This window comes from Pteropus vampyrus, unplaced genomic scaffold, assembly GCF_000151845.1.
Source record: "Pteropus vampyrus isolate Shadow unplaced genomic scaffold, Pvam_2.0 Scaffold57, whole genome shotgun sequence".
NCBI classification, from domain to species: Eukaryota; Metazoa; Chordata; class Mammalia; order Chiroptera; family Pteropodidae; genus Pteropus; species Pteropus vampyrus.
The window spans coordinates 4869695-4885722 of NW_011888838.1; the positions used below are offsets into that span (position 1 = coordinate 4869695).

General features: G+C 31.9%; 1 protein-coding gene across 4 annotated transcripts in view; it reads right to left on the minus strand.

Annotated features, from left to right (window-relative positions):
- The window catches only part of EPHA5 (EPH receptor A5), a 334884-nt gene that overhangs the window by 161522 nt on the left and 157334 nt on the right, over positions 1 to 16028 (minus strand). The gene's annotated exons all lie outside the window — the stretch shown is intronic.

Sequence of the window (16028 nt, forward strand, 5' to 3'; positions counted from 1 at the left end):
CAACAATAGTTGTTTTTGAAGACAGTCACAGTTAATCCTCACAAAAGGTTACACAATTCTGAACCTCATGTGGAAGTAACTGAAGGAAGCTTTTAGTGTTTTTATAAACAAATACAAGTAAAACATTTATTTTTTCTACTGTCATGTAATAATCAAGTTCATGAACATAATTTCTCCCCATTAAAGGTAGTACAGTAATATATAGTGTTGGATATTTTTTTTTCTTTAAAAGAGATAAAGTAACAGTAGGACTAGACATAATGATAGCGCTTTAATAAAAAGAGAAAAAAGTCAAACTACATAACATTGGTCCCCTACCAATTATGGAAGTGTGTGATTTCACAGTATTAGAGACAAGCCACTAATGTTTCCTGTCTTAATCCCTAAAAACATAGACATAAATCCCAGAAACAAATGTCTAACTTCCCTTTGAGATTACCAGAATCAGCATCATATTGGAAAATGTTGGATATTAATCATTCAATCTTTGAATCCTTTTATTCTCATATACAAATTGTAATTTTCTAAATGCACCAAAACATAAACAAATAAACCATTATACTACTACCACCATTCCCATTACTACCAATAACTTAAAAACACAACTAATTTACTCTTTAGAAATAAAGCTTTATTTTCTAAAATAGAAGTATTTCCTTTTATACTTTTAGCATATCAAGGGTTAAGTATTAAGCAATAACAAATGAAGCCTTATTAATATGAGTACACCCTTGATGACAGAAATTATAATCTAAAATATTAATAATTTATAGGATAATGAGAGTTTTCATCTTCAAACATAATTTACTAGTTTATTAAGAAAAAAGTAAAGATTATTAAAAAATAGAGACCCTGTAAATTTATATACCTTAAAAAAGTAGATGTAACTAAAGAAACTGCACAATTGGAATAATGCTGTATTTATACTTGGTTCATATCACAAGTCTAAAGGAAATCATTGCTTGCCTCATAACTTCAGCATCAGTTTGCAATACAAGTCATGTCCTCAGGCCTCCTAGGCTTGAGGATTAAATAAACTAGTCCCTCTTTTCTTATTAACAGAAGAAAATTTTTTAAAAATTAACATAAAAAAGCCAGCAGTCAAAGTATATTTCGTTTAATAGAAAACATTTCAATCTTCAAAAAATTTTCTCAAGCCAGATAGTTATGTTGATGAAGATATTCATGTCTGTGCCAATTTAAAAAATAGGTAATTTGCTCTGACAGTATTCCAATAATGTATCAAGTGGGCTATTAATAATAAATAAATTAGATATAACAGAGTAAGTGAAAATGTCCCCAATAACCAAATAATCTTAAGATATTTTTCTTTTTTTCACTTTACTTTGTGTTAATATATCATTCAACAATAACTCATTATCAGTAAAGATTCATTATGATAGTACTGATGTTCACCACATAAATCATAATCATTTAAATAGACATAAGAGCAGTTACAAAATGATTTAACATCTATTCCTAATAAACGCAACTGTATGTCATGACTAAGTGGATTTGAGCCAATGCCTCTTCAGACATGGATATGTGATAAAGAAGGCAAAACAGAGATTTAAAAAAAAAAGATGTGAAATCAGCAAGTCAATCTGTATCATCAAAAATAATTAACTTGATGCTATTGCTGATGAGCTTAATAACAAATTATCATTAATATTTTCCTAATTGTTTTACTTTATCAGGCTTTATTTTTCAATTCTTCAATTCTTCAGTGGGAAAACTAATTCTTCTAAGGATGTCTTCAATTATTTTGTATCTTTCAGAATGCTCAGTAAAGTAAAATGCATGCTGAACGTACTGAATAAATACTTGGTGTTTGAATGCATGGCACTCAGTTTAAGGAAAATCACAAGGACAAGTCATTTCAATATGCTGTGAAAAAAAAGTCTTAGTATTCTAAGTAAACTTCCTTCAGAACCTAATGAGGGCTCATGTTTAATTGAAACATGATTTTGCACTGCTGGTTTCACTTTATACTACATCTGTAGAGTACCGTAAGATTTACATGATTCCAGGCCTTTGGGACTGCTTTCAGAACTTAGTTCTCAACAAATTGATATTCTATGCATATCAATTTACAATATGCATTTTTATACAAATAAATTCATAGCATACATGCAATGAGACAAATGATTGAATAGTTAAAATACTAAGCTGCTCTGATTCTGAACTGAGCCACAAGAATGATGGTTCACACAATAAATGGATTATTAACCATATTTCTGTTGAACAGCAAATCAGTTTGCAATCAGAACAGAAACGAAAAGAGCAGAACTTCAAGCTAGCTTCAAGATGAGCAATGGGAAGAATAGAGTACTCAGCTTAGAGGGAAAGAGAATGGTATTAACAAAATCATTGCTGGTATGAAAACAGACTATCAGTAGGTATTCTACAGAGAGCTTTTGGAAAAGTAGTATAAAGAGAACCATTTCTTTAGAGATAAGAGATAGGAAGCAAATATTAGAGCCTCCCACATTGTAATTTCTCTCAAAATGTGGGCCAAATACATGCTGTAGCAGTATCATTCTGTGTGTGTGAGTGTGTGTGTGTGTGTGTGTGTGTGTGTGTGTGTGTGTTAAGATATGCAAATTCTTGTGCCCTCCCTTGGATATATTAAATCATAAATTCAAGCATGGAGTCCATGAGAAGGTAATTATTAAGCATTCTAAATATCATGCATTTCCCTTAAATAGCACAGTATTACTATACAAAATCCCTCTAGAATGGGTGCAGTCATTCTCAGTGAATACTTCTGTCAAGATTAAAATATCTATAAAAGAGAGATTAAGAAAGTAGGCAGACTTTAAATAATAATGTCATATTTCAGAGTTCTGAAAAACTTAATTACAGTTAAGATTCTGTGTCTTAGGAAAAAAGGGAGGAAGAAAGGGAGGGAGGGAGGGAAGAAGACCCAACATAAACAAACAAAAATTGGCCACAGAATTATTTGAAGAATTCAAAAACATCTTTAAAACATATTACACATCAACATCACTACCAGTAACTAGAATTATAACGTTGATTTAAATAATTAAAAAACTCATCAAACTCATGCATTTATGAATTACTTTTACAAACGCAGGCACTAGGCACTGTTGTGTCCCTCAGGGAAAGATTCCAGAAAAATGAACAAGAAAGTAAATAGTTATAGTGCCTTGTGTTATGGTAGAGAGACATGCCCAAATTGGAGAGCAGAGAAAATTTTCTCATGGAGGTAGCAATTTAAGTGGACCTGAAGTCTGAGCTATCTAGGACAATGATATAAGACATAGACTTCAGGTGGAGGAAATAGAATGTGTGATATTTACTAGTGATTCAGAGCATAATGGCTGCAAGGTAAGAATTCCCTGGTTTAGATTCTTATTTCCTCACTTACTAGATTTGTGACCTTGGGCAAATCACTTAACATCTTTAAACTTCAGTTTTTTTCGTCTTAAAATGGGAATACTAATAATGTTATATCGTGAGGACACTGATAAGATCAAGTAAGAAAATGTAAATAAAGTTCTTCACATAGCAATGTGCACATAGTAAGTGCTGAAACTTGCTAGCTGTCATTGTTTCTGTCATTGTTACTACAGCAGGTAGAAAGAAGAAAGAGAAGACCCTAAAGTGTCTTTTTAGAAACCAGTGATCCTAGCAAGATTCTAAAGTCAGTGCATCAAACATGAATTCTGATGGCTTCTAAAAATATTCCACTCTATTTATTAATCATTATTAAATAAATCAGTCATGAATTATGGACAAATCGATCAAATTAGAGTCTTATTTTTGGACTATGTTTTCAAAACAGTAACGAGGCATGGGAACAAGCACAGAACTCATGCCTCACCTAAACTCTATTTCTGTGTAGACAGGCAGCTTCGGTTGGCAAATATTAAAAGCTTCATAATCAGAAAAAAAGCAGCTATAATCAGAACACTAAACTGGTGACAGAAGCATCAGTGTTAGATCAATATATAAATATTTGTAAAATATAATTAAATAAAATATTTGTCTCTAGATATTTTTCCTTAGAAACTTCAATAATTGACCAAATTAATATTTATCTGCACATGATAATGACGTGTAGATAAATTTGTATTTTTTCCACATATATATTGAAGAAAATAAAAATTAGTTAGTTAACAAAATAAAAATTAGTAGTTAACAAAATTTGTATTTTTTCCACATATATATTGAAGAAAATAAAAATTACCTATTTTGTATGCAAAGCATTTTCCCCCTTTCTGCTTAGTGCTGTTATTCTCTTGTTGTTTCTTTATGTTATTGCTCTGGATATTTTATCAAAATTAGAAGAACTTCAATGATAATATACAACTCAGTGTTTTAAGAAATCATCGAAGATAGAATCACAATTGAAAATTAAGTTTCTAGGTTTACTCCTCCAATTTTGAAGCAATTACTTTTGTTACCTGTAGAATCAGTGGTTCTATACATTATATTTTGCATTTGAATTTTTTTTGTCTTTCCAATTTACTTCACCAATGAATCTGCTTATATAATATTCATAAAGTCTAAAGCCAATTTATCCCATAGTTTCTTCTATGGACTCACACTATTTGGAATATTGAAAAGTTTCTTAAATATTTCTATAGTAACATTTACTAACACCTTATTAAATGCTAGTCATACACTAATTGTTTTGTTAATATTAACTCATTTAATCCTCACAACCATCTTACATCATATATATATTTTTTTCTATTTTACAAGTGGAAAAACTAAAGTTCTAGGAGGTTTAAGTAACTTACTCAAGTCATACATCTAGTAAGTGACAGAATTAGTATGGAAACCAAAAAGTCTGGTTCCATAATCTAGACCTTTAACCAATATACTAATCTAAATCTCTGTTGCTTGATTGAGTTGATATGTAAAGTATAGTGAATGTATGACAGTTATAAGCAGCACATGAGATGGCCAAAAGCAACATTGGTGGATCTATAAAATATTTTATCATGGCGAAAAAAATTAGTAGACAGAAGATTTTTAATTAAACATTAAGTTAAATTTAAAATGTATGCATGCAATAATAAGTAAACATTTTATAAGAATACTTATGAATAAAAATAAACAACATAAAATAGTTGCTCTTTAGTATAGGAAAATGGCAAATGGATTTGGGATAGAAGTGGTACACAAGAAAATGTATAAACAAGATGAGTGCCTTGCATGATTCAAAATGGTAATATCCCATGAATTAAAGCATATTATTAATGCAACCCTCAAACTTAAATATAAAATATATAGAATAAAAAAATTAAAAAACAAATGAAAGAAGGAAGGAAGGAAAGAAGAAAGAAAAGAAGGGAAAGAGGGAGGGAGGAGGAGATAGGATGGACAAATCTCAATCACTTAAAAAGCAAGATTTTTTCAAAATATAGATAACTAAAAATTATCTGTAGAAATTTTCATTCAAACTTGAACAAATTTATCAGAATATATTATTTGAATGTCACTTTATACACATAAGACCCATGTGATGAAATTTGTCTAGTCAACATAGAAATGAGAACTCAAAAAACTCCAGGTTCCCTTTCTGCTAGAACAAAGGCATTAGGCTTGAGATTCACCAAAAAGACTTGCCCAGGCAAGATATTGATTCAAATAGACAACCTAGCTAATAAAAAACCTAGTTCTTCAGAAACCCTAACGTTTTGCTTTCTGCTTGTGAAATGAAAAGAGCAGGAAAACATGAAGATTTTGCTGGTGGCAATACTAAAGATTTTCAATAGCTTTAAGTTTGAAAGTCTGAAGCAGCAATGATACTAGTGGCTGTAGCAACTGCAATAAAGTCAACTGTCTACCATTTATTGCTTGACAGCTGCAGTGGCAAATATTTCGCTTTATCAGGCCAGATTATGGTTAGAGTATTGGGCACTTTCCCTGGAAACTAGCCTTTGTATCCTTTATATCCTTTATTAAAGTTCTTTTCTGTTTAAACTAGACAGAGTAGATTTTGTTTGCAACTAAGAAAACAGACATTAAAAACAAAAATATGTTCTCAAAAGGGCAGTGTTGTAGGCAACAATCTTTTAAGGGCATGGGAATATAGACCAGTGATTTGACTGGTTGTGTTTTAATTGTAGCAAGACTTTATTTATTATTAAAGGATGGGAATCTATTAATGCCTGACAGAGACTGGCATATGTATCATCACCTGTGGGGCACTTCAAATAAAGTGATTCTTGAAGACAGTATTTTTGGTGACTAAATTCCACCTGTTTTATGGTAAAAAAAAAAAAAAAATTATGAGAAATACAAGAAATATGAGAAAGACTGGTTGTGTCTAATCGCATTGCAGAATTTGAAGAAATGAAATAAGTGGCCCAAAGTTTGAAGTCTCAGCTCAAATCATACTGAAATGATCAAAGAATCTCCATTCTATAAATATCTCACATTTTCTTATGGTGAAAACAATGACAAAGCCAGCCACCAAAATCTCACTTTTATTATACAGAATTCCTGAATTACAAAGATGTTTGAATTTACTGACTTGCCTTCTAAGAAAATGTTCCTTCGTTTCTTCAATACCAAATCCATACCTTATCTAAGACCCTTAACTAGGCAGAAGGAAGCAATTTTCTTCCTGTCCAAAGACATTACTCTATCTGAAATCAAGATCCTAATATCCTCTTGGGAACCAATTATCTGGTCAATACTGGGGCAAGAAGTTTGTTGAACCTAAGACTAGCAAAATTCTATACCTTAAATTTGCAGAAGCATTGGAATTAAGTGTGAAAATGGATTTTATATGTGTCTTACATAGGAGTGAGAAATAATTGAATTCAAGTTGGTATAAACATTTGATTAGAGATCCTGGATTCAATAAGCTTCTCCAGGTAGCTGGCACAGGTGCTAAATGCTTCTATTAGTTTAACTTAGGCTACCTTTCAGAGCAAAATCTGCTCTGAAAGGTAGCCTAAGTTAAATAAAGTTCAGATACTGAGAATATCTTGTTTTATTGTAGAAGGCATTTTAAATGGTCTACTGAAATAGCAATGTTAAGTTAAATTTATTGAATTTATTTTTCAAGACTTATGAAATCACCCACTAATAATATGGTAAAGAGGACATTTCTTTACCATAATAATGAAAAATAAATTGATGAGGACTGTGCCACATTTATGAACAAAATTTCTATAATATTTTCTATTCTTTACACTTGAGAACACAGAGGTTGAAGCTGTAGTAAAGTGATTTTCTGATTTCTTTAGGACTCATTTATGAAAAAGGCAAAGTAGTATTTTATGACTGGAAGGAAGAAGGTGGGTATAGATTTCAAAATAGGCAACAGAATTAACATGGTAAAAAATATAGTACCCTAGCATTCAGAGACTAAAGGAATTTGATTTATACCACCAACAAAATCAAGTTCTGAGCAATCAAAATTTCATGGCCTAGTCATTTAATCACTATCCTCAGCAAATAATAATAATCATAATAATAATAATGACATCTTTTTATAGACTGATCAGCCAGAGTTACCTAAACATTTCAATTTCTAGCTTAATGAAGGATTCTTCTCTTCAGAAATCACTATTTTTTCTTGTATTTTCTGAATTTAATTTTTAATCTGAACAGTCATATATACATTGATGTAATAAAAATAAATCAATAAGAAAATACTAGAACAAATTATAAATTTGAAACAAATTAATTTAAAAAAGTATTCATTTCTCAAAAAAAAAATCCCAATTCTTAGCAGAGATTGCAACTAAAGTTAAAATCTGATGAAAAAAATTTTATGTAAAAACTACATATAATATAGATATCATTCTTCAATTTAATGCTTGAAAAATATTCAGGCATTGATAGTGATATCAGAAACATGGCATTGTGTGGGGTCTCCCTGTATCTCTTCCCTTGAAATAACAATAAACCAAACATCTAAAACTCAACGTATGACACCCAACTGGCACACGAGCACATCCGAGTGAGTGATCTGTGCATAAGAGCTTCAAAGGTTGAAATCGTATGCAACTGGGGGGTTGATTGGGAGGAACAAAGAAGTTGACACATGCAGCTGAAGCTCCCCGTAGGAAGAGAGAGAAGAGAATTTGCGCCCAGTTCTTCAAACAGCTCTGCTTGAGGTATCAGCATATTCCATAGTGGGAAACCCTGAAGTAAGGGCAGAAAGCAGAGCTGGAACTAAGTGCAGAGGGGCAACAGCTGTGTGTAAGTAGCTGCAGCTGTGAAGCAGGAGGCTGAGACATGGAGCAGAGCAGCAACCCCCACCCACCAATGTAGAACATGCCCCCCCTCCACCCCATACCCTTTCAGACCTAGCACCACAGAGCCTCAAGAGAATTTGCACAACCGATACTGAAACAGAAACTATGGCCAGTACCATAGACAGAGGTTGAGACCGAGGGCAGCTGATAATGGTTTCAATGTCCAGTATATTAGACAGAGGGGGAAAAAAAAGCATCGTTAGCCTCAAAGCAAGATTCTTGAACACCACCTACTGGCAATAAAAAAAAAAAAAAAATCAAACAAGACAAAACAAAACAAAAACTCTCTTTATTAACAGGTTAAAGAAAAGACTTTATATAATAATCTTTCTGAAAAACGTAGAGTACACTCCCATTAATTCTCAAGCATAGAAATAGTCCTTCAGACACCATGAATAACCATGGTGACAGGGCAGCTCACAAAGAGAAAAAATTCCAGAAAATAAGCTTAAAGACATAGAAATATGTGATTTAAATGACAGAGAATTCAGGATTACATTCTTAAAAAAAACTCAATGAGATGCAAGATAAATCTGATTGACAATTCCAAGAGATTAGAATCAAAATGGACCAACGAAATGAATTTTTTATCACAGAGACTGAAACCCTCAAAATGAACCAAATAGAACTTTTGGAAATTAAGAACAAGTTAAAAGAGATAAAGAATAAAATAGCAAGCTTAGGAAATAGAGTTGAGCTGGTGGAGGAAAGAATCAGTGATATTGAAGACAGTAATCTAGAAATGACTCAGAAAGATGCAGAGAGACCTGAGAATGAAAAAAAAAGAAAAAAGAAAAAAAAAGAAAGAGCTATACAAGAACATTCTGACATCATCAGGAAAACAACACAAGAATAATGGGTATACCAGAAGGAGAAGAGAAGGATAAGGATAAGAGCTTATTCAAATAGTTGACAAGAATTTCTCAAATCTAAAGAATGAGCTAGATCTTTGAATATAAAATGCTAACAGAAAACCTAATTATCTCAACCCAAAATGGCCTTCTCCAAGACACAGTTTATTAAAATCGTCAAAAATTAATGACAAAGAAAGAATTCTCAAGAAATCTCGAGAAAAGAAGACAGTAACCTATAAAGGAAAACCCATAAGACTATCTTTGGACTTCTAAACACAAACCTTATAAGCAAGAAAAGAGTGGAACCAAATATTCAAACTATTAAGTGAAAGGAATTACCAGCATATACAGTGAAGCTCTCCTTTAGGTATGAAGCAGAAATAAAGACCTTTACAGACATAAAAATGTTGAGAGAATTCTCTATTATGAGGCCTGCATTACAGGAAATAATGAAAGGAGTAAGCCCATCTGAAACAAAATGCCAAAAAAACTACATAATTATGAGTAAGACGACTAGAAGGCAGACAGAAGCAGGGTAGTGCAACCATTATTAAGAACAGGTATTATACAGTTAGACATTAAGAACATAATCATGATTGAAAGTTAGAAATGACTGTTCAGCATACATAGGGACAGTTTGTGACAATAATAACAGAAAAGAGAAGGGAGCAAAGATCTAAATTTGCAAAGGAGGATGGAGATAAGCACAAACAAAAGAAAATAGACTGAGAAACATAACATAAAACAAGAAGGACCAGAAGGAAAAATCCACAAAACCCCATTAAATTAAAATAACAGACAGAAATGCAAGGACAAAGAAACATGAAAACACCAAAATACCAGAAAACAAAAGATAAAATGGCTATAGGACAGCCTCTTATTTCAATAATTACCCTAAATGTAAATGGACAGAAGTCATCAATAAAAAGGCACAGAGTTGTGGATTGGATCAAAAAACAAAACTCGACCAAATGCTGCCTTTAGGAGATACACATCAGCTGCAAAGAAAAATGTAGAATTAAAGTGAAAGGATAGAAAATGATAATCCAAGCAAATGGCATGTAGAGAAAAGTGGATGTAGCTGTACTTTTATCAAAATAGACTTCAAGTTAAAAAAAGATAAAAAGAGACACTGAGGGACACTTCATAATGATAAAGGGAACCATACATCAAGAAGACATAACACTTATTAATATCTATGCTCCAAAATATATAAAGTAATTACTAACAGAACTAAAGGAGAAAACTATCAGAACAGAGAACGTAAATATCCCACTGTCAGATATAGATAGATCATCTAAACAGAAAAGCAATAAGGAAATAACATACTTAAGTGATACATTAGACCAACTGGACATAATTGACATTTACAAAGCCTTTCATCCCCAAAGAGCTGCTTATTCATTCTTCTCTAGTGCACATGGAACAGTCTCAAGAACTGACCACATACTGGGACATAAAACTAGTCTCAATAAATATAAGAGGACTGAAATCATACCAACCATATTGTCTGATCACAATGCTTTGAAGCTGGAGATTAACTGTAAAAAAAAAAAAAAAGGAAGAACCACAAATATGAGAAGATTAAACAACATGTTACTGAAGAATGACCGGGTAATAGAAATAAAAAGAGAGATCAAGAGATACATAGAAATAAATGATAATGATAGTACAATATATCAAAACATTTGGAACACAGCAAAAGCAGTAATATGAGGAAAGTTCATATCATTATAGGCTTATCTCGGAAAAAAAAGAATGAGCCCAAATAACCTAACACTACATCTTAAAAAACTAAAAAAAGAAGAACAAAAGAAGACGAAAATTAGCCAAAGGGAAGAAATAATGAAAATTAAGGCAGAATTAAATGAAATTGAAAACAAAAAGACAATGGAAAAAATAAACACAATGAAGAGCTGAATTTTTTAGATTAATAAAATAGACAAACTCCTGTCTAGACTCACTAAAGAAAAAAGAGAAAGACACAAATAAACAAAATTGGGAATGAAAGAGAAATTACAATAGATACCACAGAAATACAAAGGATCATACAAGCATTCTATGAAAAACTATATAAACCAAATTTAATAACCTAGAAGAAATGGACAAGTTCATACAACTTTCTTAGACTGAATCACAAAGAACTGGAAAATCCAAATAGACTGATCAGCAGTATGAAAATTCAAACAATCATTAAAAACCTATCCAAAAGTAAAAGTCCAGGACCAAATGGCTTCACCAGTGAATTCTACTAAATATTCAAAGATTTAATACCTCTTCTCAAATTCTTCTAAAAATTCAAAGTGGAGGCAATACTTCCCATCACATTCTATGAGATCGACATTACCCTGATACTAAAGCCTGGTAAAGATAACAAAAAGGAAAACTACAGACTACTACCTCTCATGAACATAGATGCAAAAATCTTGAATAAGATATTAGCAAATCGAATCCAACAACATATTAGGCTTCATCCCAGCAGCACATGGATGATTTAACATATGCAAATTGATTAATGTAATACATCCTATAAACAAAATAAAGCATAAGAATCATATGATCATATCAATAGATACAGAAAAAAGACTTTGACAGAATATAGCATCCATTTATGATTAAAACACTTAATAAAACAGGTATAAAAGGAAAATACCTCAATATAATAAAGGCCATATACAACAAACCTTTAGCTAATATACTTAGCAGTGAAAAACTAAAAACCTTATTCAAAGATCAGGAACAAGACAAGGCTATCCAGTATCACCACTATTATTCAATATAATATTAGAAGTCCTAGTGAGTACAATCAGGCGAGAGAAAGAAATAAAAGGCATCCAAATAGGAAATGAAGAAGTCAAACTGTCGCTATTTGTGGATGACATGATTCTTTATGTAGAAAAATCCTCAAAACTACACTAAAACACTACTAGAAATAATAAACGAATATAGTAAAGTTTCTGGATACAAAAACAATATTCGAAAATCCATAGCACTCCTACATTCGAAGAATGGTCAGAAAAAGAAATGGAAAAATTATCTCTTTTGTAATTACAACTGAAAGAATAAAGTATCTAAGAATATACCTTACAAAACACATGAAGGACCTGCACAATGAAAACTATAAGACTCTATTAAAAGAAATTGAAGAAGACACAAAGAAGTGGAAAAATATTTCGTGTTCTTAGATTGGAAGAATCAATATAGTTAAAATGACCTTGTTCTCTAAAGCATTATGTAGATCGAATACAATCCCCACCAAAATCTCATCAGCATTTTTTAAAGAAATAGAACAGGAAATCATCAGATTTGTATAGAAGCACAAAAGACTCCAAATGGCCAAAGCCATCCTGAGAAAAAAGAACAAAGCTGGAGGCATCACTCTGCCTACCTTCAAATTATACTACAAAGTGACTAATAAAAAACGGCATGGTATTGGCAAAAAAACAGACACACAGACCAGTGGAACAGAATCAAGAGTCCAGAAGTAAATCCATGCTTATATAGGCAGATAACTTTCAACAAAGGAGCCAAAAACATACAATAAAGAAATGAAGCCTCTTCAATAAATGGTGCTGGGAAAACTGGAAAGCCACCTGAAAAAAAATGAAACTAGACTTGTCTAGCACCACACGTCAAAATTAACTTAAAATGGATTAAGGATTTGAATATAAAACCTGAAAAAATAAATTGCATAGAAGAAAACATAGGTAATACACTCATGGACCTTGGACTTAAAAAGGATTTTATGAATTTGACCTCATAGTCAAGGGAAGTAAAAACAAAAATAAATGAATGAGACTATAGAAAACTAAAAAGCTTCTGTACAGCAAAAGAAACTGTCAATAAGGCAAGGAGGCAATCATTTGAATGGGAGAATGTATTTGTAAGCAATGCTTCCAAAAAAGACCTAATATGCAAAATATCCAAAGAACTCATACAACTCAGTAACAACAAAAAAACAAACAATCCAGTTAAAAAATTGGTAGAAAACCTGAACAGACACTTCTCCCAAGAAGACATACAAATGGCCAACAGACCAATGAAAAGATGCTCAACTTCACTAGTTATTAGAGAAATACAAATCAAAACCACAATGAGTTACCATCTCACACCTGTTATAAAGGCTACCATCAACACCACAAGTAATAACAAGTGTTGGAGGGGATGAAGGGGAAAAGGAACCCTACACTGTTAGTGGGAATATAAATTGGTACAACTACTATGTAAAACAATATGAAATTTCCTCAAAAAACTAAGAATTGAACTACCTTATGATCTAGCATTCCTTTTTCTGGATATTTACCCAAAGAACCTGAAAACAATTATCCAAAATGATACATGCATCCTGGTGTTCAGAGCAGCATTATTCGCAGTGGCCAGGACATGGAAGCAACCAAAGTGTCCTACAATAGATGACTGGATAAAGAAGATGTGGTACATATAATGGAATCTTACTCAGCTATAAGAATAGATGAAATACTGCCATTTGCAACGTCAATGGATCTTGAGGTAATCACACTAAGCGAAATGTCAGACAGAAAAAGTTAAAAACCACATGATATTACTCATATGTGGGATATAAATCTAAAAGCAACAAATATGACAAACAAACAGAGATTCATGGACATGGACAGTGGACTAGTGGTTACCAGAGGGAAGGTGAGAAAGAGGGAGATAGATGGGGTAAAAGGGGTCAAATGTTTGATGACGGAAGGGAATCTAACTGTGGGTGGTGAACACATAATGCAATATATATATATGACATACTGTTGAATTATACATTTGAAACATTGGATTTTGTTGATCAATGTCACTGCAATAATTTTTAACAATAAAAAATATCCAGGCATTAAAAACTACTACAGCATGCTTTTTATAATGGTCTTTTATAGATGTCTAGCAATATTAACATTAAATCTAAGACTTTTTAGAAAGTATTTGAGGTTAACATTTTTTTTGTGGAAACTGTGACTTAGTTGGTCTGGAATGTTGGATACTGAGAAGAATCTCCTTATTTTGATTGTTTTGTTTTTGTAGGTTTGCAAAGATTTTATAATTTGTGTACCCAGAGAACCCAGAAAACAGCAGAAGTCAACAAAAATCTGTTCTGAATATGAATATTTGTTTTGCATGATAACCATGCCTTGAACAGCTGGATTAAAATTATTCTTTATTGGTATTTAAGGTATTTATAGTTCAAAAATCACATTTTGCAGTTTGAACAGGCCAGCGGGTCAAAAAACAACTAGAATAAATATTTATTAAGCACATTATTTTAAAAATAAACAGTTGTTTTTTACATCTAGTTCATCAGAAAAATATGTTTTTTATCTTTCAAAGAAGTTAAGGTTATGCAAGCTAGAGAATGTTCTCCCAAAGGACTACAACTCTTAGTGATTGTTCAATATGCCTTCAATATGTTAATGGAGGAGTCACAGCAGAGCCAAGTAAGGTTGAAAGATGTGCAAAAAACCTGAAATCACATGTTTAGAGCCAGGAATTTTCTGATGTGGAAGACAGTTCACATTTACTGAACACTTGTGACATTTAGACACTGTGATGGAAAATCAACATATACTAGTATTGCCAGCAGCTGAGTCTATACTGAAGGAAAACTTAATTTTCACTATTTCTATTCATCTCTTTCGCTCTTTTTTTTTGTTGTCGTTCTACCTCAGGTTAGAGAATAAGTGGGAAAAATATATAAAGAACCCACTGAGAAATGTAGCATATATGTGTGTAATGTTTTCTCTCATAGAATTAAAAAAAAAAATTCCATGAACATGTATTCAAGATGGATAAAACATCTAGAGTGTTCATAATGATTCTTAGTGAGTTACTCAAATACATTCATATCATCCGGGATACTCTTGAATGTTTCCCTCAGTTTTATCAACCAGAACCAACCATGAACTCAACTGCGTGCATTTTGCTCTTCTTAAGTTACAACCACTTGATTTATCTGATATATCCAACAATTCACATTATTTTGGCCAAGACTTGATTAGCAAGAGCATTCTCTTCTCAACCTAGTCATTCTACAACCTATAAACTTATACTAATATTATATGACTAAGTCCAATTGAATTCAGTCAAATACATCTTGTTTCACTGAGTACTGCTAACAATGATGCCCATACCAACCAAATTCCACCTTAGGCACTAATGAGGTGATGGGTTTACATTCTTGGACTGAGAGTTGTAGACAGGGAATAGAGGGAAGTTAACGATGTGTTGGCTTTTAATGCTCTCCCCGCCCCAGATATCTGTTGTTGATAAAAACAGGTTATAAATTACTTACAAGCTTTGAATAATTATTGCCACATAATAGGTTGAATTATTAATTTGGTCATAGTTTATCTTTGGTTTCTATTTTACCAAAAAAGAAGTCTTTGGTATTAATTTGCACATAAAAGTGAATATTCGAGGGAGAAATATGGGGAAATAAATAGCTCAAGCAGAATATTCCCTAATCTCTAATAATTTACTCCCTAATAATTTCAAGATTTTCTTATGGAAGTTAAATGTGTTTTCATGTGGTTGTGCATAGTTCTAATTTTGATAAATGGATTTGTCAAGGAAAAATTCATTTCATGCATTTTTCTTATGATATAAATAATAAAAGTAAACTTATTTAATCTGCAAAGAAAATTCAGCTGTGGTACAAAACAAACAAATTAACAAACAACCAAATAAAACTTGCCTGATAACATGCTAAATTAATAAATTAAAAAGCTTAAAGTAAATAAAACAGCAAAACCATGTAGTTTTGAACTGTAATAATTGTACTGCATGAAATCATGAGATAAAAAATTTTTGCTACATGGATTTGAGTCAGAAATGTATTTTTAATGAAAAAATTCAATTAAAACATCTTTTCATCCTGTCCATGAATGTGTTTGCTAAGAAGGCCTTAGTCTTAATT